This window comes from Haplochromis burtoni, unplaced genomic scaffold (assembly GCF_018398535.1).
Source record: "Haplochromis burtoni strain Fernald_Lab_line unplaced genomic scaffold, NCSU_Asbu1 Contig_740, whole genome shotgun sequence".
Lineage (NCBI taxonomy): Eukaryota > Metazoa > Chordata > Actinopteri > Cichliformes > Cichlidae > Haplochromis > Haplochromis burtoni.
In genome coordinates, this window is record NW_024583101.1 from 1 (window position 1) to 7,106 (window position 7,106).

Sequence of the window (7,106 nt, forward strand, 5' to 3'; positions counted from 1 at the left end):
CACCAGGTGGCAAAGAGGAGTGATACACCTCCTGCTGTCGGGCCTGCAGGTTTATCCCTGTGCTGTTCTCCTCTGTCTAGTGGCGGACAAATCATTTTTTCTTTTTACTGGCACGAATAATTTCTTACTGTGACACCTGATTAGAGATGGACCGAGCCGATATTACGTATCGGTGTCGGTCCGATACTGATGTAAATTACTGGATCAGACATCTGAGAGAAATAAAAAATGTAATCCGATCCATTAAACATCAAAAAAGCACCTCACAAAACTTGCGACACGGCTCATAACCGTAGCACGTTGCAGCAGTGTGGTCACGTGATTGAGCGGCTGTGTATTTGTAGCCTCACCAGCATTTCATCTCCGAGGAAGTGATCCCAGAGAGAAGTAAAGCAAGTGTGCAAGTTCATCTCTGAATGTCTGTAAAGCATTCCCACGTTAAGCTTAACAACTGATATATGGAGCGACTGCCTCTCTCTCTCTCCTGCTGCTCCTTCAATCATGAAACTGATCAATGATCAGCTGATCGTCTCTCTTCTTTGTTTTTGGCCCACTTTGCACCAGAAAGAGGAAACCAGCAGCTGAACAACAGCAGCACGTTTAAGCTTGATCAGCTGTTGTTAGAATTTATTTAATATTACTTTCTACACCAGGATCTTTTTCTACAGCTGACTGCTAGTCACGCTGCAGGGGCGGATCAGCAAAGTTTAGCCAGGGGGGCCGATAGGGCATGAACAGGGAAAAGGGGGCACAAAGACATACTTTTCTTTCTTATTCTCATTTAAAATGTCGAGCTTTTAATAAATAATTATCTGACACCCAAAGTTTTAATTGATGTAAAATGTAATAGAAGTCCATTACTGTATATAGTAACTATTAAGTCTAATATACCCTAGTAAGCTATAGTACTTTTTCCTTTGGGAATACCATCTGTGCAGTCTGCAGTTCTGTTGAAGAAAGATGTTGAATCTATTTAATTATTCTTGAAAAATAATTTATTTCTGTGCATTTTTTCACCCTGCATCAAATTAAAGTTGATTACATCGATTAAGCATCATGAGGTGGAGGGTGGGGGTGGTTCCCTTTTTTTTTGCTGGGAGTTTGCAACCCTATTAGTTAGGTTGCTTAATATTTCTGCTAAGTGCTCTTTAAAATACCAGAATAGGGAGGATGGTGCAGGTTTAAGTTTATTAGATTGATCAGTTTTGCTGAACTATGAAATATTTTGGGTGCAGTGTATTTTTTACATACAGGTATAACAGAATAGCTTTAGTGTTGTTGTTTATTTAAACTTGAGTATGAACTTATACAAAATGCAGCAAGATATTAAAAAACAGTTTTATTGATTAAAACAACACTATATCGGATTCATATCGGTATCGGCAGATATCCAAATTTATGATATCGGTATCGGACATAAAAAAGTGGTATCGTGCCATCTCTAGATGTTGTTTCTCTCGTTTAGTTTTAGTAATATTTTTTATTAAAAGTTTTGTATATTCGCCAGATGCATTTTGATAAATAGTTTTACAGTGGTCCCTCGTTTATTGCAGGAGTTACATTCCAAAAATAACCCGCAATAGGTAAAATCCACAAAGTTGTGTTGTGTTACTAAAGTATGTCAATGAAAAAATAACTGTAAATTCAGACAGGTGAGGTTGAGCTGAAAAGAATGACACCAAGCAAGGCATCATTGTGTTTGTGAATGAACCGCCCCATGTTGTGCAGCTTTCTAGATTTTAAACTTATTGGGCTCCATATTTATTTATTATACAGGCTGTACAGCACATAAGATCAAAACTCACATGTTTTATGTAACTAAAGTGTGTAATTAACTGGGCTACAGAAAATAAGTTAATAAGTTATAGACTATATTTATATGAAACGCGCATGCTCAGTGCGTTTGAATCAATCTAACCACATGTAACAACTGCATATGTGTTTGGAAACAAACAAACCCGTTTGATTTCCATCACACACTCGCGCTACCTTCAGAAAATTTCTCTAGCTCCGCCCCTGATCAGGGTTATACGCCATTTTAGAAACACCAGCTATCAACTTCTTAAAGTTTCTCTCTGACACCACATTAAACCAGAAGTAACACTGAAACTAATGAATAACCTCCACATTTAAACGAACATAACTAAAAGTCAACTTAGCTGAAAATAAACACATTAAAACTTTATAAAAGTTCAACCCGTCTGAAATGTTTGTTTTTAACGTCACATTTTACTTTCGATTTGAACCCGCCTCATCAGCGTGTGTAAAAACACTAAAACTCACCGCTGTTTACCGGCGGTACCGTCCCCACAAGGACCAGAACTGCGATCACGAACATTTTAGTCCAAATGAAGTCATCTTATCCGGAATGAACGGAGATTTATTCCCCTCCATTGGACCGGCTTCACCCCTCCATGTCCGCTCCTCTCTGCTTCCTTGTCTGCTGAGTGATGCGTTCAGGGGCCGCGCGTAAACTACAGACGCATTCAGGCCCACCTTTTTTCGTTTAACTGACAAAAAATAGACTTTACCTTTACTGCGCTTTAATAGAGAAATGTTCAATATTCACAGGTGAGCGTGAAACTGAAAGCTAACCGAAGAAAGACGCAGGTGAGACTCTACATATATATAAAAAAGAAAACTCAGTAAGACCTGCCACAAAAGCTGCTGTGGGTTGTTGCAGTGTGTCTCGCCCTCATTTTTAAGGATGTTTCATGAACAAATACTCATACACTCATACCGCATTAACACTTCAAATCTTAGGCTACATCCACACGTACCCGGGTATTTTTAAAACGCAGATTTTTCTATGCGTTTGCACCTTTCGTCCACACGTAAACGGCGTTTTTGGTCACTGGAGGGTGGATATTTTTGAAAACTCCGTTTTTGCATTTATGTGTGGACGAGAAAAACGGAGAAAACGCAGCGTCAAAGGTGTGCGCCTTTTGAATGAATTTCTACAATACTGTTACTGTTACTTGTCCTCTCTGCAGTGTTTAAATGCTCACATATACACACAGTTACTGTCCCTCCACACATACGACTCGGTTCTGCTTCTATGCCCCAGCTTTGTTTACTTTTTCCCACCGAGGCTTCTAGACTTCTGATTGGCCAACATTTCTGCACGGTTAGGAATCTAGCGCCACCTGCTGCTTTGGCATGTTCATAGCAGCGTTTTCCTTCATTTCTGCCTTTATGTGTGGACGGGATTATTTTTAAAACGAAAACGGAAAATCTCCGTTTTCAAAAATACCCGTGTACGTGTGGACGTAGCCTCAGTCTCTGACTGGAAGCGCTAATTCGTCATTCGGGCTGCACGGGGGCAACGCGTCAACGCAGTTAGGTTGTTAATGCGTCAGCGCCGTGCAGCGCCTCGCATGTGGCAACCCATCTAAGCCAAAAATTGGCACTTTTCTAACCCGTTGGGTTAAGAAATGGCGTAATAAAAACGCCATTTAATAATTTAAAATGCTGAAAAAAACGGTGTTTGCCCCGACAGAACACCGTATATTACGCCAGAGACTGGCGCCTGCAACGCCCCTTCTGAGTGATGGAAAAAACGCCGTTTTCGTCTGTTTTTGAACGCCGCTTTTTATGTCACTAAGCAGAAAGCAGCGTTCAAAGACAGACGAAAACGGCGTTTTTTACGGATGTTCTGTGTCCAGCTGTGATGGTGTTTAAAACGCCATTTTGTTTAAATTATGCAGGGCACGCCCCATGGTTCCCTCATCCAGTTACTTTCAACACCTTTCACCCAATCAAAGAAGAAGTGCAGACCACACTAATGCATCACCGATTCACCTTGCTGCAAAGTGACTGCCTGTTTGGTACCAGTGCTTGTCACAGTATCGACTTGTATTTATTTATTATCCTTTATTTATCCAGGTAAAAAATCTCATTGAGATTAAAAATCTCATTTCCAAGAGAGACCTGGCATCATAGCAACAAAAGTCACATACCACATAGGTATATAACATTTAAAACAAATACAATATCCCATACAAACATGTGTAAAATATACAATAACAGATCAAATTAAGAGTACATTAAAAACTCCACTATGCATTTTGATGTGTTTAAGCATGATCAAACAAACGAAACAGAATGCTTTTTCTGAAACCTTAACTGTGTTACCTGTTGGCAGCTCTGCTCATTTCTGAGCTTCTTTCTTATTTTCCTCTTTACTTCTCTTAACCTTTAACTTAGTCTTTTCAGATTCTGCCATCATGCATTACCGCTTCGTGCTAGTTGTTGACTTTTCTCTTCTTTTGTCTCCACTTTTTTCACCCATGTTTAGAGAACCAGTGCTCCTTTGTTTACGTTTGGGATCAGCTGTTAGCACTGCCCTGCAGCTGCGCTACTGCAGACAGACCCGACATCCCCAGTGAGCTGAGGAGGAAGAGACGGGGGTGATGTCACCTGAGAAGGAGATGTTACAGACCATCTGTCCCTTCTGTGATCATTGGAAATGTGAGATCGCTCCCTAATAAGATTGAGGAGCTAATGACCCGGTCACAGAGTGTTCTGACAAAACACCCTACCTAATAGTGGACGCCTATTATTTGATCCTACCCTGATCTGTGTGTGTGCAAAACAAGGTTAGTATTATATGTATTACTTCTTTATTACAGTTGATATTTGTTTTCCTTAAGCTGTTGTCAATTTGTTAACTTTTCAAGCTAACATGCATTTTGTTTTTTACCCCTGGCCTCTCTTTTATATTTATTGGAGAATGACAAAATTCTACACTAATCTTCTTTTCAAATGACACAACTCAGATCTCTCTGCCATCCTCAAGTTTTCACAGATCTCTTTTTTAGGTTGTTAAACAGTTTATAGAAAACAGCTGCTCTATGTGCTGTACTGGACAATTCTAAAAACTCCACCACCATATTTGAGCTTTGAGTAAATTTTCCTTTGGTAATACAATCCCTTATTTGTAAATATTTCCAAAAATTATTTTCTCTTATCAAACCATATTTTTGGGTTATTTCAACGAATGACATAAACACTCCCCCTGAGTAAAGATCACTTATCCTGTGTATGCCTTTGACAAGCCATTCCTTCCAGAACACAGTTTTTCGCCCAATCTGTACAGCAGTGTTGTTCCATAGCGAGGTATAAGGTTGTCTTAAATGAGATGCTCCACACATCTTGTGCACCTCTACCCAGACAGCTTTAGAATACCCGAGCACGGGGTTATCATGAAAGTCTTGTCCATTAACAGCTGAGCCCTGTGAGAGAACATCCAAGGGTGTAAAAGGGCTCACTAGTTCCTGTTCGATCTTCATCCAGCTCAGCTCCGTCCGATCCTGTCCAGTGCTTGGCCAGTCTTGACATTTCAAAAGCTAAATTAAACAACTTCACATTTGGGAGGGCCATTACTCCAATGTCTTTAGAGGCCCAGATGTTCTTTAAATTCACTCTTGGCTTCTTGTTATTCCACAAAACATCTTTAATTAGCTTCTCAAAATTGACTAAATATGTGTAAAGGAATTCTTACAGGTAAGATCATGGAAACATAATTGAACTGTGGGGCCGCCATCATGTTAATCACATTAATTTTACCCCATAATGTAAGATTTAATTTAGCCCATTTATCCAGATTTGTTTGTATCTTTAGGAGGAGAGGTCCCATCTTTGGAAGCATAATATCCTCCAGTCTGGGTTTAATATTATTCCTAAAGACTTCATACCTGAAGGTAAATACTTCAAAGTGAATGGAGTAATGGATCTAGAGTGACATGATGCTGATAGTGGCGTGCCTTCTGATTTGTACCAATTTATTTTATAACCTGACAACCTTGAAAATGACTCGATGCATGTGAGCAGCGCCGGTAGAAATTAAATGTTATCATTAATACTGCTAAGATGCTGTCAGCATATAGAAATAACTTGCTCCCTGCCGCCTGCGTGAACACCTCTGATAGCCATGTTAGCTCGATTAGCTAAGATCAGTGGTTCCAGAAATATCGTGAAGAAGAGCGGGGACGAAGAACACCCCTGCCGGGTCCCACGACTGAGATGGAAAAACTCTGGCACCAGTCTATTTGTCAAAACTGCTCAGCGGGACATTTTGTCGATAATCAGGTTCACTGGCAGCAGCTCAGTCACACGACTGAACAATGTGTATGTGTTAGTCCCTGTAGGGAAACGACTCCTCTGCATTTGACCCATTCACCCAGTGAAGCAGGGCAGCCACCAATGCAACGCCCGGGGAGCAGCGTGTAGGGACGGTGCCTTGCTCAACCTCAGGGCCCTTCAGTGGAGTTGAACCACCGACCCTCCGATCATGGGGCAACTGCTCCTACCTACTGGGCTGTCTCTGAACAACTGGGTATAAAAAGAGGCGGGGTTTCTCAGGAATTAAAGATGGACAGATGTTCATCTGCACCAAAAATATCAGAATTATGTTCTTCAGTGTTAAATTATCTACAGGAAGTAATCCAAACGTGATCGTCATCGTTTTATTTTGAAATGAACAGTGTTGCTGTAACTGCTTCTACCTTCATGCTGTACGGTGGTTTAATCACTCACTTTGGTCACTGGAGGACTTTAAAACTGCTTAAAACGAAATAATTATAAAAACTGTCGTTGTTTGGATGCAGGAAGAAAAAGACTGAAGACAAATGAACGGATCCATCAGCAGCACCTGACGCTCGTCGCTCCAACATCAATAAAAACACTCATCACCTCATGATTCACACATTAAGTTCAGTTTATTATAAGAAACAACACAAAATACTTTTATTTTCTGATCCTTCACATTACGACTGAAACACCTTTTAAACAGAAGCTGTAAATATGTCTCTGACAAATATGGCTGTCGCTCACTATAATGAAGAGGTTTCAGGATTGTGGGACAATGACACAGAGAGTCATGCAGCTGATGTATAAAAACAGATTCCTGTTTCTTGACTTTTCGGAGCTTGCTGTCAAACACCGAGTGGATTTTTCTCTACATGAAAATCTTCTCATCTTTCATACATGAATCATTTCCTTCCAGCGGCTCTGAATCGAACTGCTGCTCTGAGGTTTCCAGGCTTTACTTTCTGAGCTCTTTCAAAGAATCCAGTTTACATGAAACTGCAGCAGCTTTGAAAGTT